Source organism: Acanthopagrus latus, chromosome 22 (genome assembly GCF_904848185.1).
Source record: "Acanthopagrus latus isolate v.2019 chromosome 22, fAcaLat1.1, whole genome shotgun sequence".
NCBI lineage: Eukaryota > Metazoa > Chordata > Actinopteri > Spariformes > Sparidae > Acanthopagrus > Acanthopagrus latus.
In genome coordinates this window covers 21,417,510-21,443,502 of record NC_051060.1, presented here as the reverse complement: position 1 = coordinate 21,443,502, position 25,993 = coordinate 21,417,510, and the positions used below count along the sequence as shown (strand labels likewise).

At 44.1% G+C, this 25,993-nt stretch overlaps 1 protein-coding gene across 15 annotated transcripts in view; it reads left to right on the top strand.

The window, feature by feature from the left end:
* Window positions 1-25,993, top strand: part of LOC119013046 (1-phosphatidylinositol 4,5-bisphosphate phosphodiesterase beta-1) — a 176,253-nt gene that overhangs the window by 98,289 nt on the left and 51,971 nt on the right. The window lies entirely within an intron of this gene.

The following is a 25,993-nucleotide window of genomic DNA, read 5'->3' as shown; positions in this document are numbered from 1 at the left end:
TTCAAACTAAACGCTGCCTGAACGATGATCGAGTGCTGCCTGAACAGAACTATTTACACCTCAACCTCCAGACTTCCAGTCCTTGCCGTGACTGCACTAGAGGGATGCTTCAAGAATTGACACTGGAGGGTTACCTGCACCGCTAGATTCTGAATTGTAGGGCCACCGACCAGGTTGTGTCACAGCAACGAGCTGGAAAACCGGGTAGAAAAGCAGTGTGTCCACCCTGGTGTCGTGTTTCCATCACTGCCACTTAGAGCTGAACCTGATTTATACCTGAGACGACTGACTTGTTTGACCGGGGAACGAATGTCAGTTGTACCCTTGAAGACAAAAGCCAGATGTTTGTGGGTGTTATAGTTTTTTTGTCTTGTGTGAAATTATGTGACTGTATCAATGTGTGCTCACAACTCATCATGTAATTTTTAGGCAGCGATGTGACGACAGAAGCGAGAAAGTTCAGAATCAAATGATCCTCCACGTTGACAAACATGATTGGAATTCAAACCCTTGCAGTAACAGTGCATGGATGATTTCCCAGGAAGGCAAGCAGGTCCAGGGTATCCAAATCGCATTTTCACAGCCAATTAAAATGCTGTTGATTGTGAACGACGGGAGAAGAATTTGCACGCACATTCCTCAATCTGGCGCGCTGCAACTGTCGAGGACTTGGCTCAATCTTGGGGCGGTTGCGAAGCCAAAACTCAGTTATCAGAGTTAAATTCCTATTTACCGAGCAATGAGTGGAGCGGTAACCCCTGCGTTCTTACCCGCTTTCTCATTATAAACCCCGTATTATGACTCGATTTCATACACCTCTTGGATCTACTCCGTCTCTGTGATGAGCTGCTGTTACACAGCAGCGGCAGTCTTCATCCGTTTGACTCGGTGCAGCAGGGGAGGCGAGTGGGGGTCGCGCACCGCTGCTCCGTCTGGGGAGTGAGTAATGACGGAATGAGCACAACAATAACACGGAAGAGGGTTCATGCATTTCTAAACAGCTAACAGAGTGATGCCGACCGGGGGAGGAGACGCGACCACGTGACAGGTAAGACGGTCGAAGCATTGGAAATCCATTACTGGGAGATGGAGCGGTGATGCACCTTGGGCACTGTAATGGGAGCACCGGTCAGACACAGTGTCTGAAGAGTTGATGAGGAGAGGAAGGGAAGGGAAGGGAAGAGGAGAGAGGAAGGGTGGGAGTGATGAAGAGGCTGTGAGGAGAGAGGGGAGAAGGAAAAGCAACGAGGAGGGGGAGTATTTTTTTATGTAAGGTCGGCTAAAGGCGAGAGAAAGGATGAGGGGAAGGGCAGAAGGACGCAGAGATGACGCGAGGTCAGAGGAAGATGTCAGGCGAGAAGCACAGATCACAACCAGACAGCGGTTTCTGAGAGGGGACAGCTCTTTTCACGGAGTGCTTCTCCCTCACACTTCTTGGGGATCTTGTCAGAATGGTGGATCACTGTGCTGTTAACCTCATCATGAGGGAGAAGATTTGTTTTCCCTCCAGTCAGACAGAAACGCCTGCTGAAGATGATGGCATTGCTTTTGCAGAAGACAAAGTTTAGGTTTAGACATGAGTGGATACATGTGAGATTCTTGTTTGCTGTTTTGAGGCACGCTAAGTAGTTTTGGGGGAGTGATTTTAATCAAGAGACTATTTTTCATCGGCTGTTTTTTTTCAATGCCAAAATAAACTAAATTATTAAACTCTCTTTATTTTCATGGCTGAAAAAACAAACTGACCTTAAAGGAAAACATAATTTTATGCTGTTTGACACTGCATCAAGCTTCAACTACAGTACGTAGTGCCCCTTTAATCGCTGCGATCCATTCTCGAGCTTAGGTGTCAAATATTTGCTGGTTTGCAAAAGAAGGGATGTGCTGCTCTCCTTTGTCATTAAAGATAGTAAATGAAGCTTTGTTGGTTTTTGAGCTGTTGATTCAAGACGTCACTTTGAGCTCCAGAGACGAAACAATTAATCGATTCTTCTTCTTGAAATTAATTTCTGACGGAAAATAATTAATTTCAGGCCTTGACTAACTACCAAACCAGTGTACAGTATGTGCTCAAATATACACCATACTGACTGTCACAGCAACTAACACTTAAAATAGATTATAATAAATTATTGAAACCAAAACCAATCAATACATCCTATCAGATCTCTCTGTCCAGCGGTTGCATCTAAGTACACGAGAGGGCAGAAGGAAACAGAATCGACAGAGGAGTTCCTTTATTTCCCATCAACGCTCGTTCAAGTCACACTCTTGTTTTTTTATTGTCTCGTTGTTGCTGCTGTTTATTTTATATTTATACGCTCTCTGCTCTTTAAAGCTCGTGCCGCTCCTTCTGCTCTCACTCAAGAGCTCCCTGAGCAGCGTTCGTTCATTCATGCAAATTGCAGGAAACCAACACACTTAACCGACAAGACGAGATGTTGGACTCGGGCGACATGTCTGTAAAAAGCTTCAGAAGTGCTTTCGTTGTGCCACTCAACCAAGAGCGCTGCGTCTCAGCCCAATATTGTCAAACCTAGATACAAACATTCTCAACAGACTAGCTCGCAAACGGGCTCCAGATGGTAAAGGGTGGTTTTCGATTCGCTCTGTTTCGAGCTCTTCTTCCCGCTTCAGTTGAGTTACTTCATATTGTCTTTGAGCAGCATCTGTCGGAGCGTCGTTAAGATTTGGAGCACGCCGCTGTGATCATGGGCTCGTCTGCACTAGGTGAACTTATGTCACCCGGGCCCTTGGGCTCCACACGCTCAGTTGTGATTCATACATTTTCCCTGTGAACACACACATACACACACACACACACACACACACACACACACACACACACACACACAAACAAAACAGGAATACATCTGATGGAAAGGAGCGCTTACTATCATTTGTACATCGCGTACCCTTACAACACGAGTCCCACACGGGAGCACAAACAACCTTGCCGCCGTGGAGGATAACAAAGCATGACAAAGGCAATGTCCTTTGTTCCACCGCGCTCAGGATGATGATGATAATTAGCATGTGTCTACCCCATCATCATTCAGACTGATTAGATTGGCCGCTTGTCAGAATGACAAGAGGCAACCTTTTGTTTGACGGGTGGCTCCAGAAATAAATCACACACCCTTGGGTCTGTTTGAGCAAAGCACAGTGCTAATAATCAATCCACTTGATATACTCGCAAATAGCTCGTGGGTTCCCCATATTCAACGCAGAGAGAACAGAGAGCACGAAGCTCCCGAAAGCAGTTTTCTAAATTTGTTCTTTTAACACGCTTCTATAGTTACCAAGGTTCAAACTGTTGTGGCAATAAAAAAATGGAGTCTTTCATTTTGGCAGCGGCATCAACAACTCCATCGCGAGCTGGAAGAACATGGATTTATTTTTTGTTTGTTTTTGCTGTCTATGGTTATGTTTTTATTGTTTCCAACAGCAGCATTTTTATCATCCTCGCGGTTTTGAAGCTAGAGTTTGTAATTTTATTTTAGAGGCAATTTTTGTTATGTTTGTAGAAAGTAAATCAAAGTCTCGGGCAAAAACTAAATAAAGAGGGACAAAAAAAAATCTGGTGTGTGTAGCTCTCACAGGCTTGTGAGCCCATCCAATCTTTTATTTTATCAAATTATTGAATGGCCCGTCTACCTTCACACCACCTGCCCACACACACTGAGCAGAGTCTTCCACAAAGTTTGGTGGATATATTGCCAAAACTATCAGCGAGCTAGTGCCACGAGATTGCCGATGAAAGTGCAGCTGAAATGTCCAAATACTAACATGCTGGCTGGATAGCAATGTGAGTGAGACGTGAGGTAGCTGGATATGGTCAGCAATGACAACAATGATCCGCATTTACAGCACGTGGCCTCCGATCTGAAGAACGAGCTGCTGCAGCAACGACAGCTGACGTCACAGTGGCTTTGGAGGGAGACCTGAAGGGAAGTGGTGGAATTTTATTTTAGGTTTGATACACTCAAAATTTAGCTTGCTTCTGCTGGTTTCCCTAATGTAGCCAACCCCAGTTTTAAATGTGACAGGTACAATTAACAGACTCCCATCAAGTCTCACAAAACGTCTACATCTGTGGAGAGACACGTAGAGAAGATTACTCATTCGAGAGCCGCCTGACATTTCATGGAAATTGGCCTTCCGTTGATATCGGTAGCCAACGTAATACCGCGTTTCATTTATTGGAGCCTATTCCAATTAAATGAGATGTAGTGTGTATGCATTTATTCATACCTTCTATGCGGTATGGTAAAAAAAAAAAAAAAAAAAATGGAGATTGTAGATAAATCAACCCAGACGACTGAGCCTACACTGACACCAATTCATTCTCCTTTGAATATGTTTATTGTTTTACAGGCGTTAAGGCCCCTGGTCAGATCCTGCTGTTCCCAAACCATCCATTTATTTCGTCTCTTTATTAAATCAGCAGATTAGCTTGTTCCTGCACAGCATGTTCTCTCTGCCAAACAGCCAAACCCGACCACATCTGCGACCCCTCGTGTGCACTTTACCTCGCAGCTCACTTCCATGTAACTGTGTTCGGATGCTCCTCCATTCTGCCTCCTTCCTCTCTGCGAGGGGTATATTGTCAGGATGTCCCTCTGCTTTCTGGAAGCGCTCTGTCTGAATTGTTCTTTCCTAGCAGTACTGGCAAGAGGAAAATGTAATCAGCCTCTCACCATGCTGCTTACTGTAGGTGACTGACGGACAGAGCTACATGCTCTTTCCGTCCGTCTCTTTGACGACTGAGCTGTCTGTAAAATGTTCTGCTCGCGCTTCTGTGTAATTCAGTCTTGTAATATACATTTTTAAAAATGAGAAAACCTTGAAGATCCAGTGTTTTTTTATATCGTTCCATTTTTAATGTGGAGGTAAGACATCAAGCGGAGAGGCTGTTGAGCTGCGGGAGGCCAGAATGTGCAGACAGAGGGATGTCTGATAATTCAGATATCCTTATCTTACCCCAGCGTGAGTCCGACATGTGCTCTGTGTTTATTTTGCTGTGTACATGTGAAACAAGACACGAGGATCATGTAGCTTATCCATCTGTACATGCATGACATGTACTGACTGACTCTCATATCGCCACACACAGGCAGAGGAGTTATGCTCACAATAGCATTATTATATTGGTTGCAGTATGGGATGTGAATACCTGTCGAGGACGTCATGTTGGGCGTAACGGAGACACTGACATTTTTCACCATTTTCTGACATTATAATGACAACAAATAATTGATTAATTGGTGAAAATATCCACCAGACTGGTCAGCAATGAAAATAATGGGTGGTTTCAGCCCTGGAACAAATTGGTTTCTGGAGTGTCATCAAAGAGGAGAGTCTACAAAGATCTGGACCGTCTGGACTGATGCAGCCACTGTTATCAGCAGAGAAACACATTGAAATTACTGGAAAACAACCATAATCATGCTGCTACAGTGTGCAGTTGAAATATCAAAAGAATGATGGTGCTAATTTTAAAAGACGGATAGTTTATTCTAGGCGCTGTAAATCAACATGCCTCATTTAAAAAAAGGGAAGCAGGTTCCTTTGCTGCTTTCTGTTCTCCATGTTGTCTTCATAGTGAATAAATAAAGTAATAAACGGACTGAAGTCGGCAGCAGAATCAAGGCTTGAATGTTTTTTTTCCTCCTGGGCTATTTGCTCCTTCAGACTTTTATTGTGAGGCGAGAGGAAGTGGCCGCGAGCTCCGTTACAGTCCGAGCTCACAGAAGAGAGGGCTGCTGCTAAATACAGAGCAGCTTGTGTGTCCCCAGCAGTGTAACAGGATCCGGGAGAGGCCAGCAGGCCATTATCACCACCGCTCTGTCTGGCCAACAAAGTCGGCTAAAGCTCCATCTCCCTCAGCAGTTAGTGCTAAACAGCTCCTCCGAGTACGCAGCAGGCTACTGTGGGCTTTAGATCTGCCCTCGTTCAACGCATATTCAAAGCAGCTGTGTTATGGTTGTGTTTGAGGCAGTGATTACTTGGTTAAAAGAGTAATCATAAAACAGGCACACAGCAGTGATGTTCCTGGCATTTATTTTGGGAAAATGCGGCGCAGCACACAACCAAACTCCTGTTTTTTTTGTTCTAACCGAAATTCAGAGCCAGATCCCGAGTCGACATTGTTTGATGCCATAACACTAAACTAAAGCCGACATCAAAAGAAAATGAGCCACCACAGAAGTGAGGAATGCTGTTTTCTGAGGGCGCTCGAGGGTCCCTGGGCCCTCGCTGTGCGCGGTGTTTATTTCCATCGTCGGTGCAGTCTGGTGCGTATCGATGAAGGCCGGGGTCACAGTGTGCGCTCCAGCCGCAACAATCACAGCCCTTCAGATCTATCGACGTGCGAGCGGGCAAGGCCTTTTTTGTGACCCTGGACACAGCCACAAGCACACTCCCCGCATGACAAGATGAATAGCTGTGAAAGGAATGGAAACAGGAGGTAACACGAGTTCACCGACAGTGTGAGGCTGGAATATACACTGTAGACTCGTTACTAGTGCCCGCAGTTAAGTTCAAGTTAATATCTCACCCTAAATACAGTCTATTAACATCTATGATGAGGATCCTGGTGCATCCAGCTGCATATTGTACATTGTGATGCCCGACATTTATAGCCATCGAAGTACATCCGAGCTGTGTGTGAGCTTATGTAGAGTCATTTTCAGTGATGTAACGACGCATTCGTGAGCTCGGCGTGTAGACGTAACAACCTAGCATATGCCAACAGCATCCCAGAGAGACTTAATTGCGATTCAAACGCCGCTGTCTCCTGCCACAGACCTACACAGTCCCCCCCCTGTAGTCAAAGAGAAAAAATATTTGATCCCCGCTTACAGGCTGACATGCAGGGATCAGTGCTAACCTACGAGATTTACGATATTCAGATGGATGTTGGCAGCGCTCCGTGCCCTCACTGATAGGCTGGTAGATTAGTGTCTCCTGGCACTGTGTTGAAATAGTGGACTTGAGGCCGTTGGTGTTTTTGCAGCGCATTAATGAACTAATCCTCAAGAATGGCAATTGCACAAATGAGCACTGATGGTTTGAGAGATGAGCAGCTTAATGTAAAGGGAGACTTTAGGAGGACAATCAATTATAATGAGTCCCTCTGAAGGCATTTGTAAGAGAGGCAGAGAGACAGACAGAGAGAGGGAACGAGTGTGAGGAGCAGAGAGATTGAAGGCGTCATGTTTTGCTTTGGTACCAGTAGTACGAAGCTGTGAAGGTTCAAGTATACAACACAATGTCGGATACTTGCTGTCCACACTGAAGCCATTTGAAGTCGCATCCGTTTACCTCTCAGCTGTGTGCTGGAGATCGGAGGGGCGACTTAACCACTCGAGAAAAAGATGTGAGAGTGTTATACAGTTGTATTTAAACGAGACACAAAACAGACAACAGAAGGGAGAGACTGTGTGTTTCTCGTACCAGAAACTTCCCACCATCTGGCACCTTATTTAGATTTTTGCGGTAAAAGGAGATGCTATTGCGCAAATTGCTTCCAGGACGGCGAATACAAGAACACATCTGCAGACAAGGAAATCTAGTTAAAAAATGTGAAAACACAACAGCAAAACATAAAAAACCACAACCGCAAAGCAGAAAACAGGACAACGTTCACTTAACAACAAGCAAATGGAACCTTTCCTTCCTATTAGGAATACGGACTGTGTATCTGTCTGATCAGCAACACTTCTTGCTGATAGAAGGTTCATCGTGTACCTGGGCAGTGAAATCAAGTTGATTATGTCGCTGACTTTGGGTCGTGCTGCAGGAAGTTAAGACACAGTATGAAGAAAAAAAAATATTCTGTGGTTGTAGCATCTTTTTGTTGTCTTGGTTTTATGTCATAAGTGAATACTTTATGGTTTAAAAGTGCTAAATCTATCTATAGATGATTATTAATTACAAATTGGTGTCTTTGATTAAGCCATCAATTGTTCTTCCTTTGGTAGTAAAAACTCTTTTTGTTTTTCTTACATGATCCTTTATACTGATGGCCATTTTTTGCAATTTTTTTCTAAAATGCCTACATTAAAATGCAGTCTGAAATTAGCAAAGTATTGAATTAAATTAGAACTCATCTGATCAAAAATTAAACACAAATACGAATCTGTATGGACACTGATGCCGGCTCTCTGTACTTTACAGCACACCGGAGCAAATGATTATTTTCATCATCAAGTAATCTGCCAGTTTTTCTATCACTTCATCAGTTGTTTGTGGTGTAATATAATATGAGGGCTGCAGATCATGTGCTTCTTCAAAGGAAAGTCTCCACTGAGTTAATGTAATATAATGTAATCGAGTCATAGTTTTCCAGAGTCTTGTGAGACTTCAGATGTTTTGTCCGACCAGCAGCAACAGAGCCGGTCACAGAGTTAGCTATTAGAGACGACTAACACAAACTACTACTCTTCACATTTGATAATCTAGAATCAATAGCCGTTTTTGTACTGGGCAGCAAGCCGCCAATTTTGCCTTCCTTTTTGCAGCTAGGTCCGCGGATTTAGACAGAAGGCGGTAAATTGGGGTCTGTTTTGGTCCGCCAAAGGGTCCACTTTTTTCCGCCTCCATTGCTCTGTAAATACGAGCTGTCGATGTGCCTGCAGTTTCGTGAGATGGGCGGAGGTGTCGATGACCTGCACTGTTGTGCGACCCACAGCTGGGGAGTTTTAAAACCAGGAAACAGCTGATCACAGCAGTCAGTCCATCACTTCATCCATGGACGTCAGCCGGGAGATGCTAGCGTCTCCTCGGTCTCTGTAGCTGTCTTCATTGTCCACTTGTTGTTGTAGCGAAAAGCTGCCAACGGTCGCTACTTTCAAATTGAAAGCCCCCCGCTAAGAGCCCAGTTCTAACTCCAGTGGGAAGCTATGTAAATCTCCTATTTTGAAGACAAATTCGACCCGCTTCACTATTCACGCCCAACTTCGTGCTTCACATCACGTCACATGTTTACATCTACCCCTGTGGGGGCTTTTTGGAAAAGAAGGAATATTACATCTCCCTTTTAGATCGACAAGGCCGCACATTACCGTGCTGCAAATGTGCCACCTTTTCTATCTAAAAGGGGCTAATGAGTCCAGAGAAAGGACTTAAACTCTTTTCAGCTTGCACACAAAAGTACTGAGGTTTATAACCAAGCCATAGTCGTGGTTAGCAGCTGTTATTTTTTCAATTTCAAAGCGTAAAACACACGATATCAAGACCTTCTGAAAATGTCATGCTGAAAACGAATGTGACACTTTTATATTTCCTTTCCCCGTGGAAGAATGAGGGAGCTGTGTCAGAATGCCTGTGGGGTGCAGTTGAATAGACCCATACAGCACAATTAATTGAATCAAAGAAAAAGGGGCTTGGTGGGAGAGAATTGTTTGCGGTAAATGTGAATGAATGTGCGGCTCGTCCTTCCTCCCCCCCTCCAGCGGGCTCTGCTCAGAGACGTTTTAGTGCACGGAGGCATGAAACTGTCTGTCAGTTGACAGCGTCTGGAGAGAGAACTCCCACACACTCCCGTTTTAGACATGGTTCACGCGCACATACACACAAGCGCACACGCCACCACACACACGGCACTTGGCGCGGTATGGTGGTCACTGAAATAAACATGACATCACTCTACCCGAGCTTGTATCGCTCCCTCTTCTTAGTCAGTCTGGCTCTCTCTATCAGACAGTCAATCCAGTCAATATGTCGATGCCAATATGTGAGAAAGAGATTGGATCGCCGATAGTATTGCTCCTCACGCCTGCTCTCATCAAGGGGATTGGCCGCGCGGCAAACGGCGGGTGATTAAAGTGAATAGGTATATGGACTCATTGATTTTCATAAAATAAATTGCAGCACCAGTTGTCATCCGTCAGAGGCAAGCAATTGATCACCGTCACGCATCGATGCAACAGCAGCAGTCGGGGAATGAGGAAGGGGCAGGGTTAAGAAAACGAAGAAGAGAAAAGGTCAGCATAATGGACCCAGATGGATTTGGGTTTGATTCCTCAGTCAATTACTTAGGTGATCCCTGCACACAGATGAATTCCCCCTCGGTTCTGAAGCCGGCCATCTCATTACCGCTGTCGGAGAAATCGAAGGTGATGTTCGCTCGCTCTTCGGAGTGCCCTCAAAAGCTGTCGCCGGTCCCTGGCTAACGTGAGACAGAGCTGCTGGACCAGGATGAACGAGGAAAAGGAATGACTGAATGAATGAACAGATGAAATAGAGACCGTAATGACGAACAGAGCGGCCTGTGTTAGCACCGAGGGAGAGTTACCCAGAGATGACTATCTCGGTGAAAAAGGCCAGAAGGAGCACAATGGGGCACCTGTGCAGGTAAAGTTTCCACCTTGTGCAGAACCTCACCTGGAATGTCTGAAAGAAATGTACTCCTCTGTCGTGAATTTGTGCAGAATCTTTCTTTTCTTTGTGTTGTTTTAGCTCGGCAATGCAGAAAACAGAGAAGAGAACAGGGGATATATGAGGTTTTGTTTGTTTGCTTCATGCATCAGCCAAAACAGATAAGAATCATTTTTCACCCTAAGCTCCACAAACAAGCTGCACCATCCAATAATGTGAGACATTCACAGTCTTGCATTTGTTTCCTCGGTCGTCCCTGTTATTGAATTTAGTTAAGTAAACTCCGTGTGCTGCACATTGTATCAAAGAAAATTCAAACAGAAGACCATTGGTTAGATGCAATCACAAAGTCTCATTAAATTACAAAGCTGTTCAGACACACAGCAGCAGGAGAGGGAAACAAAAACAAAAGCAGAGCAAATAAGTGGACTAAGCACACGATGCAAAATGACCCAAAGGCATCGAAAACCTGACAAAACAAAATAATGTTTGTGTACAAAAATGATAGCTGCATCGATGGAGGTTTGATTTGGTTTAGTTATGACTGTTGCAGCCAGCCGTGTGTCCTTAAAGGCAAAAGTATTAAAAAGTAAACAAATGAACTGCTGCACTGCTGACTCGTGATGACCCTTCTCTTAAGTCTACTGTACTGGTGTCAGTCTATTCCTGTGGAACTTGGCGCACGTCTCCAAGTCACTTGATGCCTGCAGTGAAATCAGCAGTGACATTTTGTTAACCCCGCAAAGGGTCGTCCCAGTGGAAGTGGAGCTGATCAAATAAGAGCCGGTCTGAGGCGAGAACTCTCAGGCTGGAGCTGCTGCCAGCAGAACGTTAGCGTTTTAGTTGCTGAAGAAAAATCGGTGTTCTCACAGACACCCATTTGTCTTTCATTTTACTTAGTACAGGCAGGGCCGGCCAATCCACACTTAGAGTCAAGATAGATAGATCATCCTGGTCAGAGGAGCTCACGTACACCTGTGTGAACACCTCCTGTCACAACTGGCTTTAAAATGGATGTTAAGTAAGGCTACAAAAAGTGGATATTGTTATGATGATATTTTTCACACAAATTAATTATTTGGGGAACGTTGGTTAAGTTTGCATTCCTTCTGCTACCATGTTGAGTAGCGGAGGCTTGATCTTTAAACGATTTATCCTCTAGTCTTAGGTAACTACTTCAAACATTTGTCCATGGCTAATATTTAATCATTACCTGTAAGTAACTGTTTCAGCTCAAAACAAATTGGGGGGAGCATATCACCATGATAACTGATGCCTGTAGCTGCAAATAGCAAGTTAGCTCAGTTAGCCGTGTGGCTAGCAGTTTGGACTGCGAGCTCGGGCTTGTGCTAGCTGGTTAGCATGCTAAATTCCAATAGACATCACAGTGTCACCACTACAATTTATTTACATTCTGTTGATCATTTTAGTCATTATGTCTGCATTTTTTTATGTTTTCTTACACACAGGTTCTTACATATTGCCCCTCTAAAGGTTTTTAAGTATTTTGAATATTTATCAATTACTTACTTACTCACTATTTCAATAGGTTCCTTTAGAATAAGCTGAGCTACTCCACAATCTCTCCATGTATCTGATGAAGATTGCAGACTTACCACCAGGGATACAGGAACCTTTGGCTGGTAATCAGTGTTGTCAAGTTCAGCGACCATCACTCTTAAAGGTAACTCATTAAGCCTGCCTTGACAGCTGACTTCCTATACAATCAGTGGCTCATAGCGGTCTGACTATCGACTGATCTTGGTCTCCATTTAGCTGTTCTTCCATGCGGGACAATCAGTGTGCCAGTGTCAATATATTGAGCCAGTAGCACCTTTTCAGCCATCAGGTAGGGATCTTGATGGTTATTTTGCATGCTGAGGTTTTACTACATCAGGGAGCCGGACCGTGCACCTCATTAGGTTTATGTCACAGGTGAGCCATTCGTTTGATATAGGCTCCAAGATTCTAAAATTAGATTGTAATTGGAGGTGAAAAAACACGCAATTAAAAGCCACTGACCGGTGGAGAGTGTTTCAGTTCCCCTCCCACCCACACCGTCTGTGGACACATAAGTTAACATACGCACATACCGCACACCGATATCCAGTGCCCACCCTGCAGGTGAGTGTGAAACGTGAGGCGTGATGACCAGTCAGATAGGTCTGTTACCATGGAAACCATAAGGAGCAGAGGACGAACATGGAGCTAACAAGGCAGGAAGGGCTCCCTGACACACGGTAGCTCCGCGTTTGACAGGAGAGCGTAGGAACAATCACGTCACCACTAATTAAGCCTCCTCTCATCTAGAAACATTCACACCTCATCTCTTGGCTTCTCTTCCGCTCGCTTCTCTTATCAGTCTATTTTGGCTGAAAAAGCATACAGCATGTCTCTCCGTCAGTCTTGGGAGTTTGTTTTAACTGCAGTAATTGGAGCAACATTTGCTGAGATCTGTTAGCTGTTCCAGACTTGTGATTTCTCGAAGTGATTGAGGGACAAGAGTGAAAAACAACTTTTTCCTGCTCGGATGAACACTTGATTTTGTCTCATTATGTATCAGACTTCACCAAAAACACAAGTCCATTGGTGGCATCTGCTCTTCAGATAGAACCCAGGAAACGTGACGCTCAAGGCTCACTCTGCTGTGGTTCATGAACCAATTTCATGTTAATTTCTCCGGAAGATTTTCAAAATAATCTACCTTTAAAAAGTTTTTGAATTAAACATTTCATAACTTTAATCTAAAGCCCTAATCTGCCTCATTTTGCTAACGATCACAAAGGCTAATGAAGCAGCACTAATGAAGCACTGTTAATGATCATTGATCATTTTAAACCGTAGATATCTCATTTTGGAAACAGACTGCAATTGCATAGTTAAATAAACATCCAGACAAGCCTGCGGGCAGAGGAGAGTTTCTCCTCTTTCCTCTCTAATTTGTTCGGATTTAATTGGGGTGATCAATATCTCCTCTGAGTTTTCCACCATACCGCTATCATCCATCTATGCACAACAGATATGTGGTGAGCAGATCGTGGAGGACGGATGGCAGCGGTTCTTGGGAACTATCATGATTGCCGCCTTGGTCACATTAGTCAGGTCCTCGCACCATTAATCACACAGGTGAGACCGGTGGACGTAGCGCACATCAGATGTGCTTGTGTGATCGTTTTGTTGCTTATTTATGTATTAATGCATGAGTTTGTTGTATCTGTGCTTATGTTTATTTAAGGGACTTCTCCAGTGCCGAGACATAAAGAGACGGGTGACCTTTCTCACCCCCTCCAACAATCTCTTCCAAGCACACAAGCACGCCAAAGATTTAATTGGTTTTCGATAGTAAATCTCAGGAGGGTTTGTAAAGAAAATGCCAGATCCGTAAAGCTGCTGCTCCAGAGACCACAGGGCTTTCTTAAACTATTTCCTGTCCATTGGAATAAACCAAATGGAGACAGAAGACACGTCCACTTTTTTTTTTTTTTTTCTTCTCTCTCGGTTGTTTTTCTCCGTTGAATGATGAGCCAAGTTTGGATCCGCCAAGTGTGATTTTTCTTGAATGATTTCGCTCTCCGTGCATTTTTTCCTTTCCACAGGAAGTTGTAGAACATTCGCTGCAGCCATTTGTTTGGCCCAACAACGTCCCCCCCCACATCCATTCTGGACACCACATGGTTTGGTGGCTGACAGACTGCAGGTTCAGTTTCACAAGCGTAACACTCACCAGAGATGCTGACAACACTCTCTGGAAAAACATGTCAGATTCAAAAAGTATTGCTGCCTCGTGTGAAGATTTAAAATAAAATGTGAGCTCCTTTTGTTATTCTTATTAACTTCTTTACACCTTTGGCTACACTTCATTACCTTTCAAACAGTATCCTTTGTTCAACCTCCACTGCTGTAACAGGCGGATCTTTCCATTAACATCAAGGAAAAATGATTCAGAAATATGTTCAGATAAAAGCACTCTGCATAAAAACAGGTGGAATTATTCTGAACCCCCGCAAAACATAATGTACAGCAATTATTGAAACATTTCTCCGAGCCAAGCTGTGCAACTCAAAGACCATTTCTTCCATGCTGCACAGTGGGAACTATTACTATCTAAAGCAACTGGCAGGCATTCAGCTTGAGGAGGATATAATGAGTCCCCGCCAGTGAAGACGGTCATGTCTCTCTCTGCCGTTCTGTCCTGTGTGTTGTATATTGATGACATTTCCCTCCAGGACATTCATCCATATGCACTCACACTATTGCGAGGCAGTTGTAATTATGTTGGCCGACCATGATGACAGTTTTCATATGCACCACTTCGGGGGGGGGGGGAGAGAGTGCGGATGTCTGATTTGATTCACCGTAAATGTTTTGGCTCGGCGCAGTTGGCTGACAATATTAGATCCTCACTAACTAAGCTTGCAAATTCTTATTTTTGTCATGTTTCTGCTAACATTACATGTGATGAGTGTGTGTGTGTGTGTGTGTGTTTGTGTGTACCCAAAGGGTTGATATGAATGTCAGTTGTCAAGTTTCTGGAGTGGATAAGCACGTTGACAAAGACACTGTTTATACCCTTCTAGCTTGTTTCTATAATTTGCTCTGTTTCCAATCCTGAAGGACGGCCAAGAAACAAAGGCAGCAGACAGTGTCTCAAGTGAAAGCTGAGGATTTTAATGTTTCTCTCTCTATATGTCTCATATCGAAAAAAAAACAATACTTCTAAGCAGTGTTAGAAGTCAAAGGTCTGTCAGATAATCAGCTATTTTTGATTGTCTGTCTTGTTTCCAGGTGGCAGTTTGTCCAGACAAGCCTCCCGGTCTGCCATTAGGAAACCGAGACCATCTAATTAAACTTGGAGGTGCCATAGGTGTCTGTTGTCGGGTACAGAACAAGCGTGCGCTGATAATCATCTTTTATCAGAGATCGGTCGCACAGAATCAAAGCCAATCAGATACGGAGGCTCGTTCCGCATTGGAGTGTTGATTTCGCCCATCATGCGTGTCATTAACACGGTGGCATCTTGAAATGGGGTGTCCCCGGATCACTGTCAACGCCAACACAGACCATAGGATTAGGTGGCCGTTTGAATATTGTTAAATAATCCAAGAGCTTGTTTAAACATTCAGTAATCCTTTGTTGGCAGATCAGTGGATCACACAGATGCCATACCAAATGGGGCGTTATGCGATGGTGGTAGGCGACTGCTTGGTTGGTGGCTGGCATGGCCTTGCCCGGCAGATGGTCTGGGGATGTCGGGACAGCAGGCTCTCTGTGTGACGGTGTAGCTAATGATGGCAAAAGGCTAAATGATGACTAGAGACGGAGGATAAATCACAATTATCACTGCACGATGCTTACCGAGGATCGTCAAATGTTTGCAGAGGGATTTCGGGGCCCAATTAGGGTTGTTTATGCACCTAATTATGTCGACCAGTTACTTTTGCTCTCTGTGTGTGCAACAGTGGTATGTGAACTGGTCTGACAGCGTGGCGCTAAACAACTGTGTCCTCAGACTTTATTTTGTGAAGGCCTGATTGACCCAGCATACCGTGCTGTCTGAAGCGTGCAAAATAATGAGCTGTGATTTGAGGAACGCTCTGTTCCAGTCAAGATCTGCACTGAGAATACAGTGCTGTAGATTTAATGATGGATTTTTTTTTTAGCCTTTGAGACTGATGCTAATGGCAGGCCTGTCTCATAAGTGTAACTTTTATTTTTGTGTAGAACAGAGTAGAAGTTGAGTTCAAGCTTGAGCACTGAGGTGGTTTAAAGTCAAAGTAAAAAGAAAGGTCCATCTGAATTCCTGTATTATTTCAAGGGGCGTGTGTCGCACATCTCCAATCAGTCATATTCAATCAAAAATCCTCGGCAATCATAAAACTGCGCTTGACCATCAGCTTGTCTGTTGTTTCCAGTAGCTAGCGAGCTGATATCATGGGGCAGAGGTGTGCTTTTCAATTGGGAATCACTTCCAAGGATGGTCCAAAGAATATGATTGAGGTCTGATGAACCATTTCTCCCTCATCCTTCACCTCCTGATTGAACAATAGGGGTGAATGATGCACAGATAGAAGCCAACAGTCCACTGCAGCTCCATATCTCGCTACAGGCCGTATATTTGCAAAGCCACCCATCTTTTGACTGAGCCGATCAAATCAGAAATATCTGATATAAGTCTCCCTCCAAACATCATCTTATAGTAGAGAGAAAAAAAAAAAACTCCCATAACTTCAAATCACAGCAAAGAAACTTGTTATGAAAAAAATATGAAAAAGCTTTTTAACTAACAAGGACATGCCCTTTCTTTTCTTCATTCAAGATTCAAGATATATTCATTACACACCACCAGGCTTTAAATTAGAATTACAGTTAATCCCTCAGAAAGAGATGAAAGTTATATTAATGAATAAATTAATTAACAAGTCAGAGGAATAAAACCATTTTGTGAGGATGAGTTTGCGAGTATTACAGCCTGCTCTGTAGTCTGGTGGTATGGCAGTGGTTACCTGTGTATTGCTTGCCAGACAACCACTTCTTTTAAGCCTTATTTTATTTGTTTGTTTTCCTGCATTGCGCAGTAATTATATTTTGTTGCGTAGTAGCCATATCATTACCCTGGCTGGCGGTGATTAAACCTAATTATCAGACAGTGTAAAAACAAAAATTGCTCATAATGCGTGGGGTTAAGCTTCCTGTTTCTGTACATCATCGTAATTAAGAGGCTGGTACACTTAAGAGTTGTAGGTCATTTACTGTGTTGTTGTTCAACCCGTGTGCGTCATTCATAGTAGCACCAACAGTTCCGGAAACAAGCCATGTGTTTGGGATGAATAAAGCCAGGTCTCTGCGTACGTCTCCATCAGCAGAAAGACGAAGCACAGCCCCTTCTCTTCAGCTTCACTATTACTTTATACAGCATGTCGACTACTTCTGATGCTACGCAGCACTCCCCCCCCCACTCCCCCTCCTCCCCCCCTTTAGTCCTGCAGGAATGTCCTCCAATAAACCTGATTGGTTCTGGTCGGAATTATTAAAGATGTCATTGGGGTTGGAATCTGCTTAGTGTCCTGTGTGCAGCGAGGAGCCCGGCATATTGGATAGTTTTGTCAAGAAGGGAAAGGAAGGGGGGTATAAGTAAAAGATGGCGAGAATGGAAACAGCTAGAGGGGGAGGACATATGCTGCCTCCTTGCAGCAGCAGCGGTAGCAGAGCATCTCCTGCCCGAAGGCTGCACCATGCCAACAGGGACTCGTATAAATTATTTACTCTTGGACCCCGTTGTGGACATTTCCCCTGCGGGGCCTCCCTCCATGGGGCTTCTGGCTCTTGGAGGGCGGGAGCAGGGTGCCAGAGGGAGGCCTGGAAACGGCCCTTTTTTTTTTTAGACACACAAGACTGATTTTGAATATTAAGTTGGTTTAGTTTTTGGGTGGATCTCTGGCTTTGAAAGTTCTTATATCGATTTATGGTGCTAGCTTGCAACGTGATCCCCTCCTGACATGCTACTGTCACATGGACGTAAGACTTCATGGTATACAGCAGGTGGAAATTCCGTGTTGAGCTCAGGGATGCATGAAAAATGTGACAACTTCTGCTCCATCTGTTTGAGCACCACCTAGGTTTATTAGTCTTTGCGTAGGTGCACATGCATCTGTGCCCTCTTAGATGCCAGCTTGCATGCTATTGTTGCTTCCATGTATGTTTGGACAGTATGTAGCGGTTGCTGTTAGCAGCTTTCAGCATTTTCCCTTCATTTTTTTCCAGTCTGCCAAAGTCTGCCCCACGCTAAATTAGAGCCTCTGTATGACGACAGGATAATTACTGTAGTTATGTACCTGCCAGTTTTCCTGTGCCCTGGAGCTGTTTTTAGTGCCACTGAAACATTGTGACTTGATGGACAGCTTGAACAGAATGGGGTTCATCCACCTCAAACTGATGAGAGTGACTCATGGAGAGTGGGTGGGAGTAATGACCAGAATACCTGGGGCACGCTGAGATGGAGGAAGTGCGTTTAAGTGCCAGAGAAAAAAAAAAAAACTGTCGGAATAACAAACTTAGTGCAAGTTTTTGCTTTTACACCATTTCATGATGAAGAAAATGGTGTCAAAATGATTTTTTACCTTCATCCTTCATCATATTTACAGCCTTTCACTTCCGAATTCCTCTTCCAGCCGCAACTGAATTTCATTTATTGGGATTAAATGTGTCTTATTTGCCAGTGAACAATGTCACACTCGAAACCCTTGAAAAAAGCATGCGAGCCAAATTTTTGACATTTGCCAGCTTTATCTTTGGCAGCTTAGCATTTTCTTACATAACTTGCTGCGTGTTAGATTTTGCCGCCTGTTCTAATGAGAAGTGCCGCGCTGGTGAGTCACAGCGGTTGATTATTTTTCTCCTGCTGGAGTTCATGCGGTGTATCTGAGGTCAGCTCCTTCCTGTCTGTGCCTCTGCCTTCCTGTCTGCCCAATGTGAGCTCAGCCAGCGAGGGGAAGAGGGCACGCCAGGTAGACTACTTCCACCTCATCAAACTTGCCCCTTGCCCCTCTCCGTCTCTCCATCTTTCCTTCCCAATGATTCACACACAGCGTGAGTCGTCCTGTTGCCTCTTTTTTTTTTTTCTCTTCTTCTTCTTCTGTTTATTCTCTCACTCCTTCGCACTATCTCACCCTCAGACACCGACTCACTCTTAGACGCACGTATGTGTGCAAAGACGCAATTACGCAGACGCATGTAAAATTTACAACCTCATTCGACTAGTGCATCCAGAGCGTGTGTCCTTGTAACAGATTATTATGGTGGTTACATTCTCATGAATTGAGGTGCAAAGGGACTCTCTGTCACAGCGACGGGGCTGGTCTCCTCTGGATAATTATCCTTATGTCCTGCCCTCCAAGCTTTTATGCTCCCTCCTAATCCACACTGGCAGTCTGCTTCCCCTGCGGGTCTGTTATTCCCTGTTTTACTCAGGCATCTGCTCTGAAAGTCTGTTTTGTTTTTGTTTTTTTTTTGCCATTAATGGTGGTTTAATCGTGCATTCTCTGGTGTCTTGTCCAGGTGTTGGTGTGAGTTATAGTTGGGTTTCTGTGAACATGAACATCAAGACTCTAAAAATAATATTCTCCTGGAGGTTCAGTGCAAATCGGTTGTTTTCTTTATAGTTTCCATTTCTTCTGTCTGTGTCTTCCACTTCAAATTAAAAGACAGTTAGATCTTGGATGCACCTGGAAGAGTTGGCCAACCAGCAAAATTCACAGAACACAGGATTAAAACCTGAATGACATCACTCAAATGTCTAAGAACAACCAGACTTTTGTTATACACTGTATTTTGTTTGAGTAAGTATACTTACATTCTCCAGTATGTTTCCAACGATCTTCAAACCCAAGTTTACTTAAGACAACAGCACATTTCACGAGGTCACCTGTCAGTTTAACTTCCAGGATTCAGAGATTGATAAAGGAAATTTGCCAGCGAGACTAAACATAACATGAACAAAACACTTCGTCGAACATTGTGGCTGAGTCACATCAGATAGATATTCATCCTCACTGATGGCTGTTTTTAGTGCTACTCTAGTTTTTATTCGACCCAAACAGACACAATTTGAGGGTGAGTCTGAATTCCAGTCAACTCTCACTGAACTAAGCACTCAACACAGACTCCGGTTCTGCCCCTTCCTTCTCGCCTCTTCTCTCCGTAACGTTACATTCATGAAGTAAAGCACTTTTCCCCTCCGGATCCGTTCAGCAGTCAACGTTACAGAGCACAAACACACTTGGAGGTCACCTTCACGAGTCGCTGCTGCACTCAGGTTGATAAACAAGAGTGAAAAATTTAAAAAAGTATTTTCTGAGCCCTCCTCTTGCCCTCCGTATCTCTCATCCTGTATTTATACTTCTATTCAGCTCTTCATTATGATGTTTATTGTTCAAATTCTCACAGTCTCATGTGTCTTTAAAAAACAAATGAGTTCTTAAGCGATGTAATTGTCCATAATCATCCAGCAGGAACACATTGAAGGAACTGTTTGTATCCGTGAACAAACAATTACAAACTGTGGTTTGGAAGCGAGGAGACGCCCTCTGTGTCTCGTTTGCTTATTTAGAACTCGACAGTGGCAGTTTTCCCACCACTCATTTTGTTTTGTTTGCTATTAATATATGACTTTGAGATATCAGCATGGGAGGGAATGACTGTCATGGGGAGGGGTCCAAAGAAAAGATAAAATAAGACTAGGGGACGTTTTTTTTTTTTTTTTTTTTTTTAGAAATAAGATATACACTTCACCTCCCTCCCCAAAGCAATCATCTCTGCACCGTCTCCAAGTGTCATTTCTCATATGCTTTTCATGTTACCTTGATGCCAGAGCAAAGCAGATTTCTCAGCAAGATTGTCCAATTTCCTTTTCGCATTTCAGGAGCATTATTCTCTTCAAAGCCCTGCGGTCATCATGTGCAGTCAATAGAGGTTCTTTTTCTTGTTTCTTTTCTTTTTTTTTAAGAGGTCATGTTGACCGTACAATGAGAAACTTTTGTTGAGCGCGCTGGATTATCAGAGATGTTGATCTGAAGAAATAAGGAAGTGGTCTTGATCTCGATTCAGCAATTATTAAGCGCTGTTGTGCTGTTGTGTTGTAATTGATGAGATATTTTCTTGTGGGAGGTGCAAACACAAAAGCAGACACACTTGTTCCGGATGAGGAGATGAGTTACTGAAAGAAATCGCAGTGAATGAAACGTCAGAAGCAGCGAAAACTCCTTTGTGGGCCATTCTGTGTGACAGTGTCTGTCTGGTGACAGTTAAATCAGATGATTTAGTTATCGAGGGGGAACGCAGTCAGATGCTGTCAAAAATTCCCTGTGTTTCCAATGAAGACTCCTTCTTCATAGGAGACTAAATGTGTTTCCTCTCACTGACACAGCAGCCTGAATGAGATGCCGGAGGTTTTCAAATGCGTGGTGGCAGACTGAATATTAGGAGTTTCTGCCATTTTCTGGCCTGGGCTGCAGTCACAGCTGTCAACATCTGTCAGACATCTGCAGTTGTATTCTACTTAAACACTGTGACAGAGTGCAGGTGGCTTTTGTTTTCCTTTAAGAAGTTCAGAATCTGTTCATATAAGCTGTAGGTGGATGTCTCTGGTGTTTTAAGCCCAACAATCGTTGTTCTTAGATTTATAATTCAAGATCCCTTCAGAAAAACCTTATTTATTATCATCTTATCGTTGCATTGGAAATAAATGTGACGAAGACAAATGGCCCATTTATGCAAAACGTTGATACATAACAGCGAGCTGCAGATATATATGTATATTATATTGTCCAGTTGTACGGAATGGTTACTGCCCCAGGCGTGAAAATTCAATAAATTGTTTTAGTGAGCACGCTGAGTGGAATTAAGAGTAGTGCTCTGAAACTGCAAAAGTTTCTGGGCCGATACATCAAACACACCTCATTTTGTGAATTTCTTTCATATACATTTTTTTCCCTGGAGTGGAGAGTCCAGCTGCCCTGCAGGCAAACTGAAGCTCCGAGAGAAGTCTTGCTGTGCTGCAGAATGAAGTCTGATCAGTAAGAGGAATTACTGCAATAAGTTGCTCGTGATAAAATGAGAAATAAGGTCGTTTTGTAACTGCTCTCGCGCTTTCCGCATTCCCTTAAAGTCTGTGATGCTCTCTTCCACTGTGCGTCACGGGATGATTACCATCGGGTGTGAATGTTAGCCCACTTCCCTAAGAAATGGAAATGGGTGCCTGTCAGCACAAGTTATTGCTGATGTGCTGGCATTTTAGAAAATGGCGTGATATGCGCTCTCCGTCTCCCCTCTGTCCACCTCTCCGTCTTCTCGTTTCATGTCTCACCGCATCGGGGGTTAATGAAATGCCCCTATTGAAGAGCGAGTACGAGGGATTGTTAAGTTCGCGTGAGCTTTCGGCCGTCCTCCCACGCATTTTTTTTTTTCCTCAACCTGTGCTTCGATGCGTGAGCAGCATCGACACATCACCACTGACAACTGTAATGCTGCGGAGAGCTAATGATGATTTAAAGCGGTGCTCTAATCATGTTGTCTAATCCACTTCTTAACCATTAAACCCTTAAATCAAACACATGCAATTTAAAGGGAAAGAGGGAAATGATTTCTCTTTGCAGGGTTAGCGTTCTCCTCTTGAAAAAAAAAATACACTTTACAGTACAGGCTCCTCACACGCTGTGCTTACTGATGCTTCATTTATGGACAGTAGCCACAACAGCTGAATAAAAGCCAGAAGGCTTCAAGGGGAAAAAGTAGTATTTTATTAAATTAGCATCGTTTTAGAACCCTTGACCCGTAGCAAAGCAGTTCCCTAGCTTTGAGAAGGTCTTTTTTGGCTTGTGATTGCAGGGGTAAACACACACGGTGCCAAATGTGCGCACGCTGGGTTCCATACTGTGGTCAGTGATGCATCGCCTGACAGCTGACTGATGAAGCGCTGACCTTTTCCTCCAGGCCTTGTGGGCAGTTCTCCGCCTCGTGAAACTGTGGTGGTCTTGCTTCCACTGACACTTGAGTGCTCCGATGAATTATGACCATGTGGGAGAATAATAAAAAGAAGCAGGGACACACACACAGGCGAAGGGGATGAGAGCAGGATGCAGATAGCGGCGTGGGGGGATGGATGGCTCAGAATCAAAGACTCCCTCATGATCCCTCTCTCTGATTCCCTCGCACCTTCCGTCTCATCCTCCCCTGTTCCCATGTACGTTCTTTCATCGCGTGCAGTTGTTTGTGAGGGGGTTTAACCGTAGCGTATCCTCACCGTGCGCTGTGTTGGTGGCTGAGTTTCACCACAAGCCAGAAAAAAATTAGTGAGGCAGTTTCCAAGCGTTCGGAAGTTTAATATATGAAGCTGCAGAGCTGCAATGGGAGCAGACAGCTCTCCCATCTGTATATGAAAGGCTGCAGCTATTGAGGCTGAATCAAACAGGCCCGTTTGATCAGCAGAAACGCTTTAAAGCTGAACTACATAGTGTCCCCCCCGTAGCACTAATGCTCCATACTGTAGTTTCCCACTGTGAGGGTGTAAAGTGTGATTTCTTTTCTCTCTATAATAAAAGTCGTTGGTTCTTTCATTTGTATTTCTCTTTGTGTGTGTGTGGATACAGGGTTAGGGTTTAGCAGCAGGAGTATTTAATTTGTAAAAAAAAAGTGTGGCATGTGCAGAATGTCATATGCAAGTAAATGGAAGTGTGAGGATAGATAAAAAGCATCCCTCACCTCCACAATCAGTACATACCTGTGTGTCTGCTGGTGTCTGTGTGGATGATTACTATGGTAATTTCCGGGAAACAGCTTTCGGCTTGATGAGAAAGATGGGGCTCCTTCTTCCAATGCGATCAATGTTTCAGCGCTTTCTGTCTGTGTAAGTTATGATGCGGCTAATGTTTTAAACATGCTCTGCAGATGCGGCGTGACCCTCTTAAATAAATGACTGCATCGCCAGGAGAGGGAGTCGTCTTTAGGATTTAGCTTTGCTGCAGGTGAAACTGGCAGATGGACACAAAAGCAAACAGACACACTTCAACACACAGCAGCAGGTAGTTGACTTAAAGGGAAATTGCACACCAAACTCAGAGAAACACATATTTTTCCTGTTACCTGAAGTCCTTTTTATCCATCTAGAGTGTTTAAGTTTGAGTTGGCGAGAGATATTGTCCACAGGGACGTCTGCCTTCTCTTGAATGTAATGGAACTCGATGGCACTCGGCCTCTCTGGAGCTCAAGGTGCCAAAAAGATACATCAGAAAAACTCAAGAGCGATGTCTTTTCACAGAAATCATGACCTTTTTTTACTCAACATAATCCACAGACCTTGACTCCCCGGTGTAATTTCTTTCTCCTGAATCACTGTGTAGAAAGAGGCATCCATCTACTCGTGGATGAGAGGCTCATACTCCTGACGGTGCACAATGTAAACATTAAAGGCGTCCTCATCGGCCCGAGGTGTAACAACAGTGAACTTTGTTCGCTAGCCTAGCCTAGTCTCGTACATGAGTAGATGAAGAGGTTTTCTGTGCGACGACACATCTACTCCCTCACATGGGTGCAAGTAAACAACAAAAAACGCGTCTGCACAGTGTCTCTGTGGCAGAATGAGCGCATCCTCCCCAGCTTGATATCCCATAATTTCCTTCCAAAGGCCCGAGGCATTTTTTTTTCTGCCCCACCAGCAGCATCGTGCCGCTCTGTTAGTTAACAAGGCTATCCAGCAGCAGGAGGACTGGTGCCCTGCTCCTAACCTGCACTTCTGCTCCACAGTGTCACAGCTCCATACGTTAAAACACACTCCTCTGAATACTGACATTTAAGCCTGGTAACTTTCACTCCCCCGCTCGTGCGAGGTTATATTTATCGCTACCTGCGGTTCTCTGGGGTCGAGGGGATCGAAAGTTGGGTGTTTTGTCAGATGGAGGCATTAGGAATTCATGAGGACTGTGTGAAAGTGTGAGGTCAGTAGAGGAAACACACAGCAGACGATGATAATATCTGACTGCATACACCAAGTTTCAAATTCCACATGATATAAACCATGTAATATTTAAGATTTGTGTCCAGAAACTCTGAAAATAATCTCTTAAACTCTGTGTTTTAAACATCCTTTCGTTTTTTTTTTCACAAACGCAGACACTTTAAAAATGTAGTGTGAACTGCAACAAACTGCACAACCTGGCAGGGTCACCCAAAGTGCATACCGAAACCAAACTTGGAATCGCTGTGCTGTGAACTGTGTGTCTGTGTGCGAGTTGGTGCAGTACACAGAAAGAAAAAGGTACCTTTGAAGGAACTATAACATCAATTTGTACACCAGCAGCGCCTTTCTTGAACGAGGCAGTGTTCACTTATTAAAGCAGCTATCCGTGACACTTAATCAATTATTTCAACCGCCCCAGCCTAGTCGTTTTATGGGAAACACTTCATAAAGACAGTGAAATATTACCACTGCTGCTTGTCAACAATGCAAATGAGATGAGGCGACATCTGCTCTGCTTCTTTTTAAGGTGGATCTTAAAACATCTGGCACCGTCGCAGCCTGTGAAGTGTTGAGTGGCATTTGTGTAGGCAGTCGGGTCGTCATCAATCATTCATACTGACATTTCCTTTGATCTAGTGTCCCCTGATCTGGTGTGTACATGTGGCCATGTGTGCATTCACACGTGTGTGTCTTGATTTGTTTCCTACCTGTGCACCGTATAATTCATGCCTGCTCTCGAGTGGATGTGTGTGCTTAGTCGTGAGAGTCTAGACAGGTGCCATGCTTCAGGTTTAATGACCTGAGGTGTGCCTGACTTCCCTTTGCCAATCTGAATCCTTTCCCTGGTGCGCAGCAGAGTGTGACACAGTTTGAGTGCATGGCTGGTGACAGGTAGGGGCCTCGTGACAAACTAATACAGGAAGGGGAAGTCTGTTTATTTCCTCAGGCCGCAGCTCCACCTGAATGCTAAGCGACTGAGAAAAGTTACCGTGCCGGCACGCCGCAGCCGCTAACATGCAACTGCGTATGCCTGAATGAACACGTGCAATCATGAGCATGGATACACGGATACATGACAGACATCGACACGCAGGCGCTGTT